General features: G+C 35.1%; 1 protein-coding gene across 36 annotated transcripts in view; it reads left to right on the top strand.

Annotated features, from left to right (window-relative positions):
* The window catches only part of ADGRL3 (adhesion G protein-coupled receptor L3), an 842,607-nt gene that overhangs the window by 282,105 nt on the left and 535,730 nt on the right, over positions 1 to 24,772 (top strand). The gene's annotated exons all lie outside the window — the stretch shown is intronic.

Here is a 24,772-nt window from a genome sequence, read left to right as displayed (position 1 = left end):
TAAAAACTGGGAATCCAGTATGAAACAATTTATCTCTGTTTGAGATAAAGATCATCATTGTTTTATACTTATTTCTTGGATTTAGATAAGAAAGATATTTTATAGTTTGATATTTACTGGCAGTATTCAACATATTTGTCCTTAACTATTGATTTGTAATAATACATTCTCTTCTAAGAAACATTTTTTAAAGTTTACTTACTTCGAAAGAGAGAGAGAACACAAGCGTGGGAGGAGGAGAGAGAGAGGGAGGGAGAGAGACAGGCTCCATGCTGTCAGTGCAGAGCCCTATGCAGGGCTCATACTCACAAATCACGAGATCATGACCTGAGCTGAAATCACGAGTCAGATGCCTAACCCACTGAGCCACCCAGGTGCCCGGGGTCTATCAAAATTTTAAATGTGCATATGTGTGCTTGTTTTAAATATGTTTATATGAAATAAAAGCACATTTTATTTCAGATAATATGTTTTCATGGTGAATAAAAAAATGTTGATATACGCTAAAACATTTTTCTTTATGTAGCATAGGTCATATATGAATGACATTCAGCATATTTTTGTTTGATTTGTAGACATCTAAACTGATAAGGATTTCCTGTTCTTCTCTTCCTTTTATTTTAGATATTGGTTGTTAGCAGGTCAACTCTAGACAAAATTATCAGTAAGGTGCATTTTTGACATTTTAATTCCCAATCCATTTTTTTTATACTAGACTCCCAGCCAGATCCAAGTTTTCCTTTCTGTTACAAGAAAATTAATATTAATAAGCAAATTATCCCTGAGTATAAATCAACTACCCATGGTAGATATTTTACATATTTAAAAAAGGACTTTGTGATAAGATACTTGGACATTTATAAACTTTATGTATGTGGAACACATGTACACATACTCCAAGGTAGAAAAACATATACTCAAAATATACTCGGTTAATATTATCTACCTAACTCCCTATGGAGTTCCTTGGGGAAAAATACATTTGGGCCATAAGACATTTCTTGGATTGGTAAAAATATAAAATGGAGGGTATCAAACTCTCTGAAAGGAGAAATAAAATAGCTCATAAAGGGAGCTATTCTTTGGAAAACTTTCTAAAAGTATTTTTTTATTATAAGTAAATGTAAAGAAGTTTAGCAAATTAGAGAAAATGTAAGTCATAAACTGTTTATTAAGCTCAGCCTTGGGAAAAACACCCAGGTGCATATGTCTATATTAATGTGATAAAAGAAATTTGAAGGATAAAAATATAGTGTAAATTCACTGGAAAGATGTACATCAAAGGTGTAATGAGCATACAGGGTTTACATGATATTTTAAAATGTATAATCCATATTCATATTACTTTTAATGATATTATTTCTACTTTTTAAAATTAACATTGTTATATTCCAAGGATATGAATTTTTTAATCGAGAATATAATTGACCTACATTATTATGTCAGTTTTAGATGTATAACATAATGATTTGCATATATTGTGAAATCACTACAGTAAGTCCAATTAGTATCTGTCACCATACATAGTTACAGAATGTTTTTCTTGTGACGAAATATGCAATTAGGGATTATTAATTGTAGTCACCGTGCTGTGCATTACATCCGCACGACTTCTTTATTCTATAACTGGAAGTTTGTACCTTTTGATTCCCTACTTATTTTTCCCCTTCCCCCTGCCTCTGGCAACAACCAATCTATTTACTCCGTGTTTGATTTTTTTTTTTTTTTAACTCCATATGTAAGTGAGATCACACAGTACTTGTCTTTCCCTGTCTAACTTATTTCACTTGGCATAATGCCATCAAGGGTTTATCCATGTTGTCACAAATAACAAGAAATTTATTCTTTTTTTTTAATGGATAGATCATATTCCGTTGTATATATATGTCACCTTTTCTTTATCCATTCATCCATCAGTGGATACTTAGGTTGTTTCCATAACTTGAATATTGTAAATACTGCAATGAACATAGGGGTGCATATATCTTTTTGAGGTAGTGGTTTAGTTTTCTTTGGATAAATGCCCAGAAGTGGAATTGCTGGATCATATAATAGTTCTATTTTTAATTTTGTGAGGAACCTCCATACTGTTTTCCATAGTGGCTGCACCTATTTACATTCTCACCAGTAGTGCACAAAGGTTCCCTTTCCTCTACATCCTCACCAACACTTATTTCTTGCCCTTTTGGTAATAGCCATTCTAACATGAGTGAGGGGATATCTCATTGTGGTTTTGATTTGCATTTTTAGATACTAACCCCTTATCAGATTTATGATTTGTAAATATTTTCTCCTGTTCAGTAGGTTGCCTTATCATTTGTTGATCGTTTTCTTTGCTGTATAGAAGCTTTTTAGGTTGATGTGGTCCCGCTTGTCTATATTTGCTTTTGTTTTGCTTTTGGTGTGAAATTTTAATAATCATCACCAACACTGATGCCAAGGAACTACCACCTTTGCTTTCTTCTAGTGTGTTTATGGTTAGAGGTCTTGCATTCAAGTCTTTAATCTATTTTGATTTAATTTTTGTGTATGGTGTAAGATAGAGGTCAGTTTCGTTCTTTTGTGTGTTGCCATCTATTTTCCCAACACCACTTATTAAAGAAATTGTCCTTTTTCCATTGTAAATTTTTGGCTCCTTTGTCACAAACCAATGGACCATATGTGCATGGGTTTATTTCTGAGCTTCTTATTCTGTTCCTTTGTGTTCCTTTTATGCAAATTCTGTACTGTTTTGATTATTATAGCTTTGAAATATAGTTTGAAATCAGGGTGGGTGGTGCCTTCAGCCTTGTTCTTCTTTCTCAAGATTGCTTTGGCTAATTGATATCTTCTGTGGTTCCATTCAAGTTTTAGAATTGCGTGTTCTAGCTCTGTAAAAAATGTCATTGGGATATTTATAGACATTGCATTGAATCTGTAGATTGTTTTGGGTAGTATGGACATTTTAACAAAATTAATTCTTCCAATCCATGAGCACAGATACCTTTCCATTTATTTGTGTCTTCTCGAATTTCTTTCCTCACTGTCTTACAGTTTTCAGTGTACCAGCCTTTCACCTCCTTGGTTAAATTTATTTCTAGATTTTTTTTTTCATGAAATTGTAAATGGGATTGTTTTCTTAATTTCTTTTTTTGGTAATTCATTGTTAGCGTATAGTAATGACCTATATGTCTGTATATCAATTTTGTTTCCTGCAACCTTACTGAATACATTTATTCTAGTGTTTCAGTGGAATGTTTAGGGTTTTCTATATATTGTGTCATGTCATTTGCAAATAGTGACAGTTTTACTTATTCCTTCCAATTTGGATGGCATCTGTCTGTCTATCTATCATCTATCTATCTATCCTGCCTAATTGCTCTGGCTAGGACTTCCAATACTATGTTGCATCAAAGTGGTGAGAGTGGACATCTTTGTCTTGTTCCTGATCTTAGGGAAAAAGCTGTCAACTTATCATCATTGAGTATGATGTTAGCTGTGGACTTGCCATGTTTGGGCTTTATTATGGTAGCATACATTCCCTCTATACCCACTTTATTGAGAGTTTTTATCATAAATGGATGCTCATTTTCATCAAATGCTTCTTCTGCATCTAATGAGATGACCATATGATGATCATTTTATTAGTGCAGTGTATCACACTGATTGATATGTATAGGTTGTGCCATCTTTGCATCCCTGGAATAAACGCCACTTGACCATGGTGTATGATCCTTTTAATGTATTGTTGAATTTGGTCTCCTAATGTTTTGTTGAGAATTTTCACATCTATGTTCCTCAGGAATTCTGGCCTGTAATTTTCCTTCCTTGTGGTATCTTTGTCTGGTTTTGGTTATCAGGGTAGTGCTGGCCCCATGAAGTGAGTTTACATGTATTCCCTACTTGTCTGATTTTTAAAAGAGTTTGAAAAGTGTTGGTATCAGTTCTTTTGTTGTATAATTGATCACTGAAACTGTCTACTTGGGGACTTTCATTTCTAGGGAGTATTTAAATTATTGATTCTATCTTCTTAGTAGTAATTTGTCCTGGTTTTCTCTTTCTTCATGATTCAGTCTTAGAAGATTACATATTATATTTCTAGGAATTTATTCATTTTTCTAGGTTGTCAGATTTGTTGGCATATAATTGTCCCTAGTGGTCTCTTATGATCCTTTGTATTTCTGTGATAGCAATGTCTCCTCTTTCATTTCTGATTTTATTTATTCAAGCCTTCTTTTTTTCATGGTGAGTCTAGTTAAAGGTTTATGAAATTTGTTTATCTTTCCAAAAAACCAGCTCTTGGTTTCATTGATCTTTTCTACTTTCTTTTCAGTTCTCTATTTCATTTATGTCTTCTCTAATCTTAATTATTTTCTTCCTTCTATTAACTTTGGGATTCATTTGTTCTTCTTAGTTCCTTGAGGTGTACAGAATTCTTACTATTAAATCATAATCAATTCCTCTAAAAGATAGAGTTGATTACTGAACAGTGTATAATGGTGAATATTGATATTTTTATATAATTATAAAATTAAAATGTCCCTAACACACCTCTAGTAATATGCTGGCTGTGGTAATGAACAATGATTTATTTCAGACACCTAGGGTCTCACATTATATAATTGTCAATGACCTAATCAATATGCGATGATATACTCGGTGGTGTGACCAAATCAAATGAAAGGATTTCATGCATTTTTCTTCATTTTGACTAAAATGACCCAGTAATAACAAAGTTTTATTTGCATAATAAATAATTTAAAAAATAACAAGAAGGAAGCAAAATAAAGGTACAGTAACGCCCTCGAAATAATGTGTACTGTTGATGATGCCATGAAGTGACCTCAGTCACCCCGTGTGTAATGAGGGAGGTTGAAACTTTAAATGACTTTAAAAAATCCAACTTTAAAACACCAACAAGACTCACCACAAACATACATGTTCTTCATGTGGACAAAACTGATACAGTTTGTTAGGATAAAAAAAAATACAAACATGAAAAGATAATGAAAGGCCATTAAACAAAATTAATTAATGGAAACGTTTATGTGAGGAATAATTGGGACTTTATATATTAATTAGGTACTTTTATTAAGATCATGGGTTTGAGATAAATTGTATTTATCTGTGTATTATTTGAACACAACATTAAAATATACATTTTTTTTTTTTAATTTATTTTTGGGACAGAGAGAGACAGAGCATGAACGGGGGAGGGGCAGAGAGAGAGGGAGACACAGAATTGGAAACAGGCTCCAGGCTCTGAGCCATCAGCCCAGAGCCCGACGCGGGGCTCGAACTCACGGACCGCGAGATCGTGACCTGGCTGAAGTCGACGCTTAACCGACTACGCCACCCAGGCGCCCCTAAAATATACATTTTTATTAAAGATAAAAATACATTAGGGATGTCTAGGTGGCTCAGTCACTTAAGTGTTCAACTCTTGATTTCAGTTCAGGTCATGATCTCACAGTCGTGGGATTGAGCCCCTCATGAGTTCTGCACTAGGCATGGACCCTGCTTAAGATTCTTTCTCTCCTTCCTCCACTCATGCACATGCTCGCTCTCCCTCTCTCTCTCTCTCTCTCTCTCTCTCTCTCACTCTCTCTCTCCTTCTCTCTCAAAAAATAATAATGGGGGCGCCTGGATGGCTCAGTCGGTTAAGTGTCCGACTTTGGCTCAAGTCATAATCTCGTGGCTTGTGAGTTCAAGCCCCGTGTTGGGCTCTGTGCTGACAGCTGAGGGCCTGAAGACTGCTTTGGATTCTCTGTGTGTGTCTCTCTCTCTGCCCCTCCCCCACTCATGCTCTGTCTCTCTCTGTCTCTCTCTCTCTCTCTCTCAAAAATAAACATTAAAGGGGCGCCTGGGTGGCTCAGTCGGTTAAGCGGCTGACTTCAGTTCAGGTCATGATCTCGCGGTCCGTGGGTTCGAGCCCCGCATCGGGCTCTGTGCTGACAGCTCAGAGCCTGGAGCCTGTTTCAGATTCTGTGTCTCCCTCTCTCTGACCCTCCCCCATTCATGCTCTGTCTCTCTCTGTCTCAAAAATAAATAAATGTTAAAAAAGAAAAAATAAAAAAAAACATTAAATAATAATAATAATAATAATAATAATAATAATAATGATGACAGGGGCGCCTGGGTGGCTCAGTTGTTGAAAGTCTTGACTTCAGCTCAGGTCATGATCTCACTACTCATGAGTTCGAGCCTGTGTCAGGCTCTGTGCTGACAGATCAGAACCTGGAGCCTGCTTCTGATTCTCTCTCTGCCCCTCTCCCACCTGCACTCTCTCTTTCTCAAGTATAAACATTACAAATTTTTAAAAATTAATAATAATAATACAAACAAATATAGAGAAAAGAGAAAGAGGGTCACTTATCAGAAGACCACCACTTTAGTTGACTAATCTTATGCTTTCACACAGAAAAGTAATGATCTTTCCTTTTTTTCAAACATTTTTAGAATATAAAAAGTAAAGGATTTGTACTGTTTTTAAATTATGTCACCTTCATGCATAGCATTAAAAAAAATCTATAGTAAATCTTCATAAAAGCAGTACTGTGTTTTCTTCCTGAATACAATTGTCCTGACATATTTCAGGGAACACCTTATTTTTTAAAATCACTAAAAAATCAATGTCTAAAATGCAAAGTGAAAATGATCTTTAGGTTGTTTTTAACTGTATCTTATTCAATAATCACAGACATGCTGGCAAAAGCAAACCATAAAGCATAGATATATGCTGATTCAAAAAACAGGTAAAAGACAGGTTTTTAATTATTCTAATTAACAAAATTTTTTAACTCTTGAAAAATTCATGCACATATTATTATTAAACTAAGAAATGTTTTTAACATAAAGATGTTTCAACGTTTTTCATGATAGAGAATAATCTACTTTGACTCTTTACCTGCTATCCTATCACTGTGAAATAGTGAGAATATTTAAACAAAATGTTAGTTAAAAATGATCCAGATTATCATACATATACATATAATATTCTTCCAGCTTGACTATCTCTGATGGATTTTCCATCATAGTCAATCCGTGTTCCCCTACTTTATATCTAGCTAGAGCCAAGTGTTAAACAATGACACTATATATCTTTTTGTACAATTTGCCAATTTTTGCTACTTTAGAACCTAGGTGCTCTGAATTGTCCTTGTAAAATCACCCTTCTGCAGAGAAAGGACTGAACAAAGAAATGATTCATGTACTGAAACATCAATGTGACTCTTAAATCGCATAACTCAAAGGTATTTTTACCGAAGAGGAAAAAACGCCTTTTTGTGGGGACCCAAGCAGTGGTATCTTTAAGTAAATAGAAGCCATTAAGCTAATTTAGGTGTCTTAATTATTAAGAAAGTAAAATTTTTGAAAACTGATGTCTCACAGGCATATATTGTAAGCCATAATCTTTATTAAAATAATTTTGGACGGTCACTTTTATGCTTCTCTTTTTCAAGTTTTCATTTCTTATGCATTTCAGTGTCTTTACTTAGATTGGGTTGCTATTTGGCCTAAATTAATTTAAATATAACTTGGGGATAATTATATAAGATATCTTATTACCTAATGGGAAATTTAAAAAAAAGTCATCCTTTAAAATTCTACCTTGCTTAAATCGGTGAGATGATTTCATTGAAGTTTCTAGTTTTTGAACACTTTGAAAAGTACAGAGGATGCAGTGTAAATTATTATAGGTACGATATGTATGTCACTTTTATGGTTAGCTCATTTGTTTTCACATTTCTTAATCAGGCTGCTCCTTTTCAAGTGTTGTTCTTCCCATTAACCAAGACTTTTTGTTTGTTTTTGTTCCAGTTGTCTTAACTAAGTCACTATTTTTAGTCGAGTTTATTTCTTGTTACATCAGAAAATATATTATTTGTGTAGATATCTTTAGGAATCATCCAGTGTAATTTTTAAATGACAACTGTTTGAAATTATTTAATTTGAGGTGCCATTTATTTTCACTGTTTTTTTTGTTTAATGTTTGTTTATTTTTGAGACAGAGAGAGACAGAGCATGAATGGGGGAGGGTCAGAGAGAGAGGGAGACACAGAATCTGAAGCAGGCTCCAGGCTCTGAGCTGTCAGCACAGAGCCTGACGCGGGGCTCGAACTCACAGACTGTGAGATCATGACCTGAACCGAAGCTGGAAGCTCAACCGACTGAGCCACCCAGGCGCCCCTTATTTTCACTGTTAAGTATACCGGATATACACTGAAATGTAGTAGTTGACTAATGACAGCTTTTAATGATTCATAAACATTCTCTTGTAGTAGTTTATTAAAACCACAATAATTTTGAGTTGCAACATTTATTAGATAAAAATATGAATGAATGGTATACTAAAATTATATGCCCTTGTGTATAGTTATGTGTATGTTTATATAAATATATATTTCAACATATGAATGAGTAAATATGTACATTAATAAAGAAGTATCATACATTCTCTTATAAAGCTCTTTAATTATGGAAATCTAAACAGGATCTGACTTGGAAGTTACCTCCTTTCTTTTTTTTCCTTTTTTTTTTCTTTTGATTTTTTTTTTTCTTTCCATACAACCCTTTACTTACTTATCCTCAGACCTAATTTGGTTCTTTTTCCTTTTTCCTTATTCTATTTAATGTTAGTTTCTACAGTGATAGGACAAACAGAAGTAAGAGGAATGGAGCAAAAGGAGAGTTTCATTCTGATTTCTTCTTTTTACTCATTTGCTGTTGGCCTACTAATTAAAGTTAAGGAGGTATTTTTGATGGGCTTTTTAATACTGAAAGCTTGAATCCCAATATCTCCATGTTACAGTTGTTTTATATATTAGAGTAAAATGAAATAATATGTGTAAAATGCTGTCACTGTGTTAACACCTGTTAAGAACCCCTAAAGAACAGCTTTATGATGATGATTATTTCTACAAAATTATATGCATTTTAGTATAAATGTTGTTTACTTTAGTTTTTGTTTGTTTGTTTGTTTGTTTGTTTGTTTTTCCCTTCCCCATGAAGAATATATTTTGAGATCGAAGGAGCTGTCTTAAAGGTTAACTTTGATTGTCGCTCCTGGGTGGCGCTGTTGGTAAAGTGTCTGACTTGGGCTCAGGTCATGATCTCGCAGTTTGTGAGTTCGAGCCCTGTTTCAGGCTCTCTGCTGTCAGCACAGAGCCCAGTTCAGATCCTGTGTTCCACGCCCCCCCCCCCCGTCCCTCCCCCATGTGTGCACTTGCTCGCTCTCTCTCAAAAATAAACATTTTAATAAAAGTTAATTTTGTAGAAAGGCCTGTTTTACAAGTTGGTAGCTACCTATAAATGCTAATTATCAAAGCATTACTATAAAAATGTACTGATGCATTCATATTTTTTTAATCTGTGTCTTAGGGTCATGCTAAACCTTACTGTGGTAGCTATTGCTTTTAAGACCATACATATGTATTTAAATAAACTTCTAGTCAGGCTAAAGTTACAGCAGAAATATTGCATCATATGCTACAACCTTAGAAACTCTCCCTTGGCAGTAATGGTCCCTGACTCCCTTTGGGTATTTTAGGCACTGATACTCCATAATGGGCCATTAAGGAAAATGTTTAATTTGAGACTTATCCAGGTGTACCCTACTGAGATGAGATAATTTCAAAACATGTGTATTTTCTCTCCTGCCTGGTTGCCACTGATATACTAACTACAAGGAATGAAATATGGAAAAGCTCTTTTGGAATACTTTGTGAATCACAAAACACAATACATTTCTCTCATAATCTCAAGAAGTATATTTAAAACATAGATACCCTTTTTATTTAAGATGGTTCTAACAGAATTATTTTTAGACCTTGTCTGATACACATTTTTTAAATGCCCACTCTTGTATTATTTTCTTATTAATACTTGTTTTAAACTGCTTTTGAAAAGGAGACTTAATGAATTTTTTTTTTACAATGTGAAATATCGTGTTTAAAGTCAAAATATTTGTATGAAAGAGATGAATGGAACTGACCAGTCATGATAACTAAGCCACAGTGAAACTGTGATATAGTCCGCTAGCTCATAATGAAATTTAACTTCCCCCTGCATTCCTCTCGGTTTTGGAAAGTCTTCAAAGAAAGTGTGAGTAGATGTGTATTTTTCCTTATCTGCCTGAAGGAATTGGAATAGAATGATTTTGACATTACTACTTCATTTCTTATAACTTCGTTATTCTAGACTTTAAGTCCGTTTCTTTGTGGCTAGAATTGTATTCAGAGAAATAGTGTTAAGAATAAGATGTTTTCTAGCTCAGCCCTGAAGCCATTGATGTGGCTTGATACGATTCTGGTCACCTAATTTGACGTTTAAAATTCATTGTTCCCAGCTATGGAAATAGCTTTTTAACAAATCTCAACTGTAGTGCTATTTGCATTGAAGATATTTTTTTTTTAATTTTTACAGGAGAAAATGTGACTATGGCAGTTTTAAATCAAACTCTGGAACTTTAATTATAACACAAACTTACACTAGATGTATTATATTATCATGGTTTTCAATCTTGAAGTACTCAGGTATTTTTAGTTATAAAATTGCCAACAAGAAAACAACAGAAGACAGTACTAATCTAGCCCAAACATAAAGCCTCTGTAGATAATAAAAATCCAACAAATGTTAGAAACATTTGAGATTAGTTTGACTGATCACTTGTCAATTTGAATCTTGACATTAGAATAATTATGATAAAGTCACAACAATTCTACTTTGAAGATCTATCTGCTTTTTTCGGTAAGAATCAGAGTAATCTCGGTTCCCTTTTTGGAAAAAAATACTTCAGTAATTAAATAGTCATGCTGATTGGAATGAGATTGATAGGTTTTGAAGTATCCAACATTTTATTTGGGAGATATCTTTTTTTTTTTTAAATTTTTTTTTTCAACGTTTATTTATTTTTGGGACAGAGAGAGACAGAGCATGAACGGGCGAGGGGCAGAGAGAGAGGGAGACACAGAATCGGAAACAGGCTCCAGGCTCTGAGCCATCAGCCCAGAGCCCGACGCGGGGCTCGAACTCACAGACCGCGAGATCGTGACCTGGCTGAAGTCGGACGCTTAACCAACCGACTGCGCCACCCAGGCGCCCCTGGGAGATATCTTTTTATTTTATTTTTCTGATTGTTTTCATCTTTTTGTGTCATTTAAGAAGCACTTTGTTGGCACCTAAGAACCTCCAAAATCATCATTCCTGGCTTGCTCTCCTAATGAAGTCTGTGGTCTTACCCCATACCCAAACCAAGCATGAATAAAATGGGTCATTGCTGTCTATTCAAATGTACCAGACATACAGCATGCTAGGTAGGAGTTATTTAAAAGTGAAGTTAATGAAGGCTTTTTGTTGATTGCATGATTCTCTCAATCTGAAGCTTGTTTGAATATATCAATGTATGCCTATATCCTAAATCTTCATCTTATTTCCTACAACTCCTAAATTAAATGCTACCCAAACCTAGCTAAAAGCACCTTACGTTTATGTAAAGTGCTGCCTTAGCACAGGAATCTATAACAAAAATACCATAGACTGGGTGTCTAATAAACAACAGAAATTTATTTTCCACGGTTCTGGAGACTGGAAGTTCAAGATCAGGGTGCCAGTATGGTTGGGTTCTGGTGAGAGTTCAGTTCCCTGGTGATAGACAGCTGTGTTCTTTCTGTAACTTCACATGGTGGAAAGGGCCAGAAACTTCTCTGGACTTTGTTTTATAAAGGCACTAATCCCATCCATGAGGGCTCTGCTCTTGTGACCTAATTATTCACCAAAGGCCCCTCCTACAATTACCATCACATTGGGCATTAGTATTCAACATATGAACTTTGGACGGGGGTGGTGACACAAACATTCAGTTTGTACTAGTACTGCTTTGGAATCAGTGGTCAATAGAAGTGGTATGAGACGGTAGAATCAAGTGAATGGAAGCACACACTATGGATCGAGACTGTTCAGGTGTAAATCTGGGCTTGTTTATTTTTAGCTATATGACCTCAGCAAGCTCTTTACACTCTTAGCCCCTCTGTTTCCTCGTTTCCTCATTTGTCAAGTAGGAATAACAATAGTCCCTTTCCTGGGGTGCCTGGGTGGCTCAGTCAGTTAAGCTTCCGACTTGAGCTCTTGTCATGATCTCAGTTTGTGAGTTTGAGCTCCATGTCTGAGCCCCACATCAGGCTCTGTGCTGACAGCTCAGAGCCTGGAGTCTGCCTCAGATTCTATGTTTCCCTCTCTGCCCTTCCCCTGCTCATTCTCTCTGACCCCCCCATCTCTCTCTCTCCCTGTCTCAAAAACAAATAAAACATTTAAAAAATGAAAAAAAAATATTAGTCCCTTTCTTTAGAGTTTCTATAGGAATAACCATAATGCTTATATTTAAAATCAATTAAATGATTGATATATTAATATGTGAAGAGCTCTTAGGACAGTGCCTGGGTATGTAAGGGCTCAATAGCTGTTTACTGTTGTTATAAAGAAGATTATCTTGCCTACTGCACTTTAGATTTTGAAATAGATTCACAGGCTCCTATTAGAAATGAAATTAGACTTATTGATTCAGACTAACATTGATAATAAAAAGTTGAGATTTTATGAGCATAGATGACTCTTGAGAAACATGGGTTTGAACTGCATGGGTCCATTTATACATGGATTTTTCCCCCCAATAAATACAGTACAATACTATAAATGTATTTTCTCTCCTTAGGATTTTCTTTTTTTAATTAAAAAAAATGTTTTCCTTTTTTTTAAGTTTATTTATTTTTGAGAGAGAGAGAGAGAGAGAGAGCAGGGGAGGGGCAGAGAGAGGGAGATAGAGAGAATACCAAGCAGACTCTGCACTGGCAACACAGAGCCAGATCTGGGATTCAGAATCAAAAACCGTGAAATCATGACCTGAGCTGAAACAGAGTTGGACACTTAACCGACTGAACCACCCAGGTACCCCTAATTTTTTTTTATTAGAGAGCATGAGTTGGGGGAGAGGGGCGGGGTGGGGGGGGGGAGTGGGAGGGAGAGAGAGAGAGAATGAGAAAGAGAGGGGAGCCCAACGCGAGTTCAATCCCAGGACCCTGGGATTGTGACCTGAGCCGAAATCAAGAGTTGGACGCTCAACAGACTGAGCCACACAAGTGCCCCCCTTATGATTTTCTTAATATTTTCTTTTTTCTAGCTTTATTCTAAAATATAGTATATAATACATATAGCATACAAAAATGTATGCTAATCAACTATGTTATTGGTAACTATTTATTAGTTAAGTTTTGGGGGAGTCAAAAGTTATACCCGGATTTTTAACTGCACGGAGTTGGTTCCCTCAACCCCTGCATTGTGTAAAGATCAACTGTATTTTTATTCTTGAAGAGTGAAGTAAAGGATCTATTGACAAATCAGATGTATGGAAAGAATATGAGATCCATTTCCTAATTTCATCTCATTTAAAGCAGTTGAATTGTTTTCCAAACTAATTGCATTAACATAATTATTTCTACTTACCTTAATTTCAAACTTACTTTATTTCCTATTGCATGTATCAGTAGAAGTAAATATTCTCTTATTCAAAGCCTGTTGGAAACAGACTTCAGTCAAATGCTTTGTAGGATCTTGGGGAAGAGGTTAACTCAAGGACACTTTGCAAGAAAATGATCCTGTGTAAAACATCAATCTGTTTCATGGTTAAATGATATGCTGCCCTAAAGCCAAAAATAGCCATGTTCATTAAATCCAAATTTGTTCCTAAACATTAATAGACACTTATTAGATTATAACATTATCTGAAAGACAATTACATGGGACTTTTACTCTAGAGAACTTTCCTATTAAAATTAGCTTCCTGGATTACTTGTTTTCTAACGTAGCATCAAGCTGTATTTGTTATAAGCAGATAGGTGTTGTACTTAAGCAATGAAAAAAGTCATTTGCTAGTTTTTCAGACAGTTTGTTGGGATTTAGCATTTCCTTGCTTGAAAAGTGTTGTAAGTGACCTTTAAAAAAACACTAACTGAATACAAAGAGGTCTTTCTTTGCTCCGACCTCTCTGAAACTTGTGGAGGGAGGGATAGGGAAGAAATGAAGGAAGAACGCAGACTTGAGTGAAAATTCTAGGAAAATGCAGTTGTATTCCTAAACTACTCTTCCTACTTCTAATTTGATTTAACTTTTTTTTCTGTATCTTCTGTGCCCATCCTTCATTTTTTCCCTCAGTTTCCCATCCTGATTTCTTTTTCTTCCCACCCCGAGAAACATATAACTGATATTTATACAACTTGAAAATGTGTTGTCTTGACTTTCTTCAAACAATCTTTATTTTAAGTCACAGTTCTAGGCTTCTAGGTCACTGTGGACTCCTACCATACTAACTCTGAAAAATGTTGTCATTGACATGGCTAGCCTAAGGTAGTTTTTCTTTCCTCTCCATTTTCTTCTATAGACCACTACCAATTTAATCTTCTAAAAGCATAGTGTTTCAGTGTATCTTCTGATTCTATCCATTCTCCCACTTAACCCCTCACAAACTCCTATCAAGTGTTCTTCTGTACTACTTACCACCAGATGTAATTTCATTTACCATTTTTAACCCTACTTTTGAGCATAAAACTTACGTTAAATGAGAAGAAAGATTTTTCTATGTATTAAATGCCTACTCTTGCCAGGAATCTTTATAGGTACTATATATATTTACTTAAACCTTATAACCACCTGGTGGAATATGTATTAATTTCAGATGTGAACATTAGGGTATAGAAATTGAGGTAATCTGCCTATGGTCATACAGCTTACAACTTGGAGAAGATTTAACACTTTTTCTCATTCCAAAGTTCATGTTGTACCTTTCATTCTTGCTGCTTCTGATGGTTCTGTCTTATGAAATATCTAATACTTGAAGACAGGAGCTTAGTATTTTTTAAAAAAAAATGCAGAAATAAAGGATTAAGAGGGGTACCTGAATGGCTCAGTTAGGCTCGGATCCCCTGTCTCCGTCTCTCTTCCCATCCCCTGCTCATGCTGTCTCTCTCTCTTAAAAATAAATAAACATTAAAAAAAAGGAAGGAGAGGGGCGCCTGTGTGGCTCAGTCGGCTAAGCGTCCGACTTCAGCTCAGGTCAGGATCTCGCGGTCCTGGAGTTCGAGCCCTGCGTCGGGCTCTGGGCTGATGGCTCAGAGCCTGGAGCCTGCTTCCGATCTGTGTCTCCCTCTCTTTCTGCCCCTCCCCAGTTCATGCTCTGTCTCTCTCTGTCTCAAAAATAAATAAACGTTAAAAAAAAAAAAAAGGAAGGATTAAGAAAAATATAGCTATATCCACATCTAGGCCAAGGCATATACATACGTAATATGTTTGAATTTCTTCCAGGTTGTGTTGGATCTGAATGTGTTATAAAATAAACATCTATAAAGATAAATAGTACAGTTAGAGTTTGTCATTTGGAGGTAATGCATTGCCAAATGGATAGCAGTACCATTGTATCTAAAAGTGTTGTGATTCTCTGGAATCAATATTTGATCTCAAGTAGTGTAATAGCCACTAAGAAGTGTTAGGGAAGTTTGGAACCCTGACAAAGCATCGTATTATGAAAATGCAAAGATGGCATTATCTTTGTATGGTGTCATGTTGGGTACTGTATAAATACTAGTTAGTTCATTAATTTAATGATTCATATGATATCTCTATTTAGGTTAATACCTCTATTAACTCAAACTCTTTATTTCAAACCAGAGATCATTTACACAAATTAAACTCAGAACAAAATGTTCAAGCATTCAGGAGCAATATAGAGGATTCTAAACATTTTTGGAAAATATTCACAATAAATATTTACTCTCATTCTCTCTCCAAAGATAGTACTTGCAGTGATTTTTATGTATTTATGTTATGTTTGCCTTTCAATGCATTGCAAAATGATATTTAAATATTACAAAAATACACAGGTGAAAACTGACCAAATTGGATTCAAATTCCTTTGTGAAGCTTTCAAATCTTTTCTTCTGCTCCTCCAACAGGTTGTGTATTTATTTTCTGCAGCTCCTCCTTACTCAGTAGACCTGACAGACAGAGACCTGGCCGTTCTGTAATATGCTGTCTTCTATCATCTTTACCTTTTTCACAGCAACCCTTAACCCACAACGTTCATCCTTCAGTCACTGTTTAGTGAAATCTCACTCATTTCCTCATATTCTAGCACAATTACCATTTTCTTCTAGAAGGTCTTCCAGATCTTCCAAGCTGGATTATTTCCTCTATTTTTTTTAAAACTCTTGTCTTTATTATATTTGAATTTGTATTTCATTATTTGTATTTCCTTTGTTATCTCTTCCTGTAGCCCTCCTGCAGTGTTCTCTTCCTGCTCTTCCTTTTCTTCCTCTCCTTTCTATAATGCATGTGTATGTGGATATCTCATAAATACATATATATATATATATATATAAATATATATATATGTATATGTATATGTATGTGCAGGGCTTAAACTCGTGTGTGTGTGTGTGTGTGTGTGTGTATATGTATGTATATATAATATTCATATATATATATGAGACATATCTCCTATGACCAAAAAAAAGTTTACATTCTTTGTATTCACTGAAGATCTCTTGGTACATATTACTAAAGGAACACATGTGTGGGTAGATTGAATTCAATATTTCTTGAAAATATTAAACAATTTTGGGATGAGCACTGGGTGTTGTATGGAAACCAATTTGACAATAAATTTCCTATATTAAAAAAATAATAAAGAAAGAAAGAAAAAATATTAAACAAGATGGTTGTATTATCTCTCCTCTGAATCTCCAAAGGGATCAAGTACTAGTTAAGATAGTATTTATTACTAAAATGTTCAGCTCCCTATTGCTACTAAGTAGGCATGATAGTTAAATACTTTTTTATAAATTTTGATGCAAATAATTTGGTCACTCAGACGCAATTAAGGTATGTAGTTGAATATTTACCTTGTTCCATTTGTTTTTATCAGAGGCTGAATTTTATGTGATTCCAAAAGTGAATTCATACATAAGAATTTTATATTCTTCACATCTCCATTCTTCTTCCTTATCTCTGAAACCTTTGTCTCCTTCCAATGCCTTCTTCAGTGGAAAGGAAGAACATCTTCTCAGTACCAATATTGATCCCTGTATCATTTATCATTGTTTCAAAATTTATTGGGTACCTAGTACTTGGCCCAATGCTAGACAGAATATAAAGGAAGAAGACAGGGAAGTTCTGCCAGAAAAGTTGTTTAATTGCATTTTGAAGGATGAGTGAAGTTATAAAAAAGAGGATGGAGGCTTGGAGATGAGAAAACAGCACATTAAAGAGTCTGCAAGTGCCCTTGTATGGCTAAAGCACAGGGTCATCTATGAAACTGACTAGGACTAACCAAGTATCAGTAGAATGTGTATGATTCGTCTGCATGACCATCACCATTTTCTTCTTGTGTGTGTGTTTTTGTTTGTTTGTTTTAATCTATGGAAACTTTTTTTTTTAATTTTTAAGTTTTTATTTTAATTCCAATGAGTTCACAGCGTTCTATTAGTTTCAGGTGTACAATATAGTTAATTTAACACTTCCATAAATCACCCAGTGCTCATCACCAGTGCATTCCTTAATTCCACCACCGTTTTAACCCATTCCCCCATCTCCCTAGTTAAATACTTGTTAATAGTTACTTAATACAACGTTGTTGGTTTTTGTTCTCCATCAATAAAGAAAGAAAAGATCCTTAAACTTATTGCAATGCTTTTGTTTTCAGAGTCAAAATGTTAAAGTGTTTAATTTAAAAAAAAAATTTTTTTTAACGTTTTATTTACTTTTGAGACAGAGAGAGACAGAGCATGAACGGGGGAGGGGCAGAGAGAGAGGGAGACACAGAATCGGAAGCAGGCTCCAGGCTCTGAGCCATCAGCCCAGAGCCCGATGCGGGGCTCGAACTCACTGACTGCGAGATCCGGACCTGAGCTGAAGTCAGCCGCTTAACCGACTCAGCCACCCAGGCGCCCCTAAAGTGTTTAATTTTTTAAACACAAATATTTTTTAAATACTTTTAAATAATTTTTAAAAACAAACAAATACGAGGACCAAAGTAATAGTATAGTCACCTGCACTCTCTCAGTTAAGAAATAATAGATATAATTCTTTTAGCAAACACCAAGAAAACTTTAAAAGAAACACAATATGTATAGATTTCATAAACTGCCAATTACAGCTGACATTAAAATAATAAGATCATTAAGGGGCGCCTTTGTGGCTCAGTCAGTTACGCGTAGGACTCTTGATTTCTGCTCAGATCATGATCTCACAGTTCTTCAGTTTGAGCCCTGCATTAGACTCTGTGTTGGCAATATGGAGCGTGCTTGGGATTCTCTCTCTCTGCCCCTCCCCTGCTTGTGTGCTCACGCGCTCTCTTTCTCTCTCTGTCTCAAATAAATAATTTTTAAAAAAAAAATTTTTTTTTAACGTTTATTTATTTTTTTGGGACAGAGAGAGACAGAGCATGAACGGGGGAGGGGCAGAGAGAGAGGGAGACACAGAATCAGAAACAGGCTCCAGGCTCTGAGCCATCAGCCCAGAGCCCAACGCGGGGCTCGAACTCACGGACCGCGAGATCGTGACCTGGCTGAAGTCGGACGCTTAACCGACTGCGCCACCCAGGCGCCCCTCAAATAAATAAATTTAAAAAAATACATATTTACTCGGTCTAAACTCCTTTAAAATTCTTTTTACTTCTACCTAGTGATGATCACACCAAACGTTTTAATATTTTATAGGATTGTGGTGGGAGGAAGCTATGTTATAATCTAATAGCTTGTCTTGCTAACCTGCTTCTTTACCTTAAGAGTTAACTATTTCATAGAATGTCCATTCACATCAGGAGTCATCCATGTAAAACTACTTTTGGAAAGACACTTTTGGGAGAAAAGGTCGTCTTTCATTTCATAGGACATGGACTATGAAACATTGCTGTATATGTACTTATGATTATGCAGCACTGGTAAATCATAGAAATCTTGCAATCTTAGATTTGAATAAAGCCTCTCATATAAGCATCTGTGCCACACTAAACAATTTAGGTGAAATATATTTTCCGGTCTTATTAAATTAATATTTCTCAAAAACACTTGTCTTTTTTGGGCTACAATTGGTAGATCTTATTTATAAATGTAGTGAGCTATGTGCACATAAATCAGATTACATAGATGCTTTGTAATGGATATTTACTTGTTAAGGTAGTGACAAATGATAGAATACCTAGGTTAATCACATTTATATTTATATTATTTTTCATAGGTTACCATATGTCAATTGTATATAACAAAAAAGATGATTTATGGAGAAGGATTGTGATAAATATTTGATTTGTTAATGAATGTAATTTCAAATCATTCAAATTTCCGAATCCAGGTACTAACCCTGGAAGAATTATAGATAGTACCCAAGTGATATTTGTAAACACTTCTAAAGTAAGGGTTTTTTGGTGCCTGGGTGGCTCAGTCACTTAAGCTTCTGACTTCAGCTCAGGTCATGATCTCATGATTTGTGAGTTTGAGGATCACATCAGGCTCTCTGCTGTCAGCACAGAGCCCGCTTTGGATCCTCTGTCCCTCTCTGTCTCTTTGCCCCTTCTCTGTTCATTCTGTCTTTCTCAAAACTAAATAAATAAATGCAAAAAAAAATCTCAAAAAAAAAGTAAGGGTTTTTTGTTTTCCTTTGAGTTAATAGATATGATTTCCCTATATGAAATAAGGAAAAACAAACCATGTTATATAGGAAACTCCTGTATTATAATTAGCAATGGGGCTATAGGACTATAAACCAATTAATTATTAAAATAGAGCTACGTGCTGTTGGTGGGAATGCAAATTGGTGCAGCCGCTCTGTAAAGCAGTGTGGAGGTTCCTCAGAAAATTAAAAATAGACCTACCCTATGACCCAGCAATAGCACTGCTAGGAATTTATCCAAGGGATACAGGAGTACTGATGCATAGGGGCACTTGTACCCCGCTTTATACATCTGGCGTGCACTAAACATGTAAAAAGATTGACCTCTGAAAAAGATTTACATGGCAAAAAGAAGCAAATAGGCAAAGTAAAATATGGATTAATTGAAATTTATAAAGTTCATATGGACTAAAGTTCATAGTTAGCAAAACTTGTGATAAATGAACATTTATTACTTGGGAAAATGTACAAATAATACAAAAAGGGTATAGTATCTTCAATAGATTATTATTTTGAGGTTAATAATAAAATGCAATTTTCCTTGGAAAAAGATTGAGAGAGTAAATTATCTTACAGAAATGTGATTAAGAGTAGCTAAAATGTTGGGGTGCCAGGGTGGCTCAGTTGGTTAAGTGTCAGACTCTTGCTTGTGGCTCAGGTCATGATTCCAGGGTCGTGGAATCGAGCCCTGTGTCCAATTCCACACTGAGAGAGAAGACTACTTAAGATCCTCTCTCTCCCTCTGCCCCTCTCTCCACTCACACACATACTTTTTCTCTCTCTCTTAAAAAAAAAAAAGAGTAGCTCAAAGGAAGGTAATAATTCCAAGATAAATAGTATTTGGAGTGTAGAAAGGAAGTGAATATACAACAAAAATTAAAGCTTCCAAATATGATTTAAGAAGGACATATCAGGGGCACCTGGGTGGCTCAGTCGGTTGAGCGTCTAACTTCGGCTCAGGTCATGATCTCATGGTCTGTGAGTTCCAGCCCCGCGTCGGGCTCTGTGCTGATGGCTCAGAGCTTGGAGCCTGTTTCCGATTGTGTGTCTCCCTCTCTCTCTGCCCCTCCCCCGTTCATGCTCTCTCTCTCTCTCTCTCTCTGTCTCAAAAATAAATAAACGTTAAAAAAAATTAAAAAAAAAAAGGACATATCAAAAACTTAAACAGGGAAAACAAATTATGACACTACAATTTAAGGTGAGAATTTGCCCAAAGTAAAATCAATGTTTTAAATTTAAAAGAACTTTTGTTTCAGCAATAACAAGAAAAGTTCAAATAACTTTCAGAGTGTAAGTGTATTGGATATGAGGGCAGGTTAGTCTAAATCTAACAAATAAGGGATGATCTGTGTAGTTTATGACAGAAGGCTTTGGTTACATAAAACATTTGTATAATATCTTTCCATTTTGTGATTTTTTTTTAACTTTTAATGGAACATCAGTCAAATAACAGTTTCATAATTATAATCTTAAATATTAATGATTAATGATTTGTATAGGATAGCAGGCAAAACTGTCATAATTGGTAATCTTTGATAAAAATTAGAAATGCCACCTTTTATGAATAATTTTTAAAACATTAGTGTGTTGGTTTATTATTGGAAATTAGTGTCATAAATAGTATATTTTAAATGAGAGAAACACTGAAAATTCTCCTTTATGAAACCTCACATTACTTTAGTGTGCATTGTTCAGCTATAGAATTCTCAAGGAGAGTGTGGATACCCAGATACCGGTGCTATTAGTCATCAAACTTGGAAGTGAGAGGGGTGGAGATCAGGTGTTTCCTTTATCCCTCAATTTTGAAGGAATAAAGGAAACAAAGGAAGTTGGTGAATGACAGACACACACTAACAGACCTGCATGATCAGTGATAATCTCTGTCACGCGGTATTTTGCGTTATCTGTAAACCTCACAAGCAATTTGCAAGGTGAATATTGTTCTCTCTTTTATACTTGCAGTAACTGAGATTCAGAGAGGTATTCAATCTTGCCTTAACACCAGAATATTAGCTCAGCATAATTTTTTTAAATTGAAGTATAGTTGAGACACAATGTTACATTAGTTCCGGGTGCAAAGCATATTGGTTGAATAAGTCTATATGTGAGGCTCTGCTCATCCAAGTATATCTACCATGTATCGCCATACAACACTATGCCGATACTATTGACGATATTCCCTATGCTGTACCTTCTATCCCTGTGACTTATTCATTCCATTACTGGAGGCTTATATCTCTCACTGCCTTTTGCCCATTCTGCCTATTACCACTCCCTCCCTCTGGCAACCTTAATTTTGTGTCAAGTATAATTTTAAATACCTTGCATTTACAAAAGAACATCTGACAGCTTTTCACTTTGTGTTCCTAGAACATCTCACGTAACACATATCACATTCTGCACAGCATTATAATTATTGGTAAATATACCTTTTAGCATTTATATTTTACTGTCAGTGGTTGTAAAAGGGCTACTACATCTTAGACTTGTAGCCACACTCTTCCCCCTTGACCCACAGTGTTAGCACAGTGTGTGGTACATAGAGAAGGCAAAAGAAATTTATTGTAGGTGGAACTGTGTTTTGAAATTGGTTAAATGCTTTATATCAATAGCGAGTTTTTTTAATGTGTAATTTTCTTGTTATATGTGACTTAATGAGTCTTTAGTGCCTTTTCTTGGTTTTTCATCTCTGTGTGTGTTTGAAGAGCTTTGTTTCAGAGATGTCTTAAGTGGAAATCCCTTTTGTATGAAACTGATTGTTTTGGTAGTTAATACCATAAATTAGAAAACAAAATATCCCAGAAAGTTTCCTATTTTTTTTCACTATTAGTAGGCAAGCAGTAATGGTTTGTCTTTCTATAGGTTATGAGCAATCTTGTCTTTCAAAGTATCTATTAAAATTTATATGGTTTGGGGCGCCTGGGTGGCTCAGTCAGTTGAGCCTCCGACTGCGGCTCAGGTCATGATCTCACCATCTGTGAGTTAGAGCCCCTCGTCAGGCTCTGTGCTGACAGCTCAGAGCCTGGAGCCTGCTTCAGATTCTGTCTCCCTCTCTATCTGCCCCTCCCCCACTCATCCCCTCTCTCTCAAAAATAAATAAACATTTAAAAAAATTTAAAAAAAACATATTTAAGAAAGGCCTAAATCTTTTTGGGAAACTTGCTACATTGGCCCTTTCCTTTGCACAATTAATACCCCTATTATCCTCTTACATTTTCTTGTTTATTTCTACTATAGAGAGAGCAAAGAACACTGGTGTTGGAATCAGACATTTGGTTTGGAATTCTTGTTGCATAACATTTTTGATTTTCTTCCTCAGTAAACATGAAATCATATTATCTGCTTTACAGATTTGTATGGAGAATTAAAGCAGATAATTGTATAATATCCAGAACATTTCTTGATATATGATAGGCACTAAAATAATTAATTAATAAAATAAATAATTAATAATTAAAATAATTAATAAAATAAATAAGAATATAATTTATTCTCTTCTTTATCTTGTAACTTCCTTTCCTGTGTTCTGTTTTTCCCATGAGTGTGAGTTGTGAGAAAAATTGTTCTCCTTCATCTGCATTCTCAGTATCTGCCAGAGTTAGTATTTAGTATATATTTTTCAAGTAATGAATAAATAATTCGCCTAGTGGCTACCCACGGTTATTTCCAGTGGCAAAGTAGTTCTGTGTATATTTATGTGTTTGTGTGTGTCTTTGTGCATACATGCATCTAATGCCAATTTTTGACACTGGTATATTCAATGGACTTAGTGGAAAGAAAAGAAAAGACATAGTAACTAAATGTTGAGAATAAGGAAGTATTGTTTACTTGGTAGTATATCAGTCAGTTTTAGTATCCATTTGTGAGTGCCCATTAATTATCACATGTATATTAAATAATGTTTTAAGTTAGCAATTTTTTTCAAAAGTTATTCTTTGAAAGCGTTACGCACATAGCAATTAAGAATAAGTTCTGAATGATTTCTTTGTCAGAGTGTGAATAGGAGAAGGAACGAAAATATTTCACATGCTTCCCTTTCCACATACCTTCTCTTTTCTCTCAACCACTTCTTTTCTCATCAATCCTATTTGTCAAAGTAAAATATTATTGGACTGTCTCCTGTGAGCTTCATTTTCTTACAATGTGTCTGTGAGATGAAACTTTTTTTTTAATCTTTGTGTTCAGATTTAGTGTTCTTGGAGCCTGTCTATACCATAGTGAGTCAAAACATTTTTGAGCCAAATTATTGAATGGTCTTGCTTCTTAATACATACATGTTAAAAGGATGAATAGGATAATGTTGAAAACTAATGAGATGTATAATAATCTGAACACATACACTTATGTTCTAGACACTGTTCTGGGCAGTACATATTTTTACGTATATAATTAAAGATTCCAAATTTTAGCTCATTAAATGTTCACATAGGCATATGAATCAACTAGGGAAGTGAGGCACTGAGGGTTTAAATGACTTGCTCGAGCAAGGTCACAGTACTGATAGAGCTAATAATTGAAATTGGGTGGTCTTGCTCCAGAATCTGTGCTCTTAAGTGCCATGCTATAAGTAACAATGCCAGAAATTCACATAAATCTGTGTAGTTTTGCCTTATAACTAAGGCAAATATTTCAGAAATGTTTGGAATTTATTTCATCGGAATGAGACTTATCAATACAGGCTTCAGGAAACTATCTCTATTTTATATAACCCTTTCTGGAAAACTTTTAAATTTATAAGCCCAAAATATGAAATTGTTTTAAATATTGGGTTTGAAATCCGAACTCCTTTCCTGATAGAAATAAATTTCATTATATGGAGATTTCTATAGGGCTTTCTAGAAGAGAGAGAGAGAGAGGAGAACGACCCAGTTTGTACTGATTGATCCATTTTAAAGGTGCTGACTGTGAAAAACATCTTCAAAATTTGGGTCACACTCTTTCGGTATTTTTACTTCTTCAGATAAATCTGTGCAGTCTTTAAGAGAAGGCAGCTCTATCAGTTTGGTTCAGTAAAATAACTTTCTTAATGCTTAAAGTTTTTAATGTCTTCCATACATATTTAAAACTTTTAAGCAGGATT

Source organism: Herpailurus yagouaroundi, unplaced genomic scaffold, assembly GCF_014898765.1.
Source record: "Herpailurus yagouaroundi ecotype Mexico unplaced genomic scaffold, PumYag 28, whole genome shotgun sequence".
In the NCBI taxonomy this organism is placed as follows: Eukaryota; Metazoa; Chordata; class Mammalia; order Carnivora; family Felidae; genus Herpailurus; species Herpailurus yagouaroundi.
The sequence above is the reverse complement of the archived record's forward strand: the minus strand, read 5'-3'. Positions and strand labels throughout refer to the sequence as shown.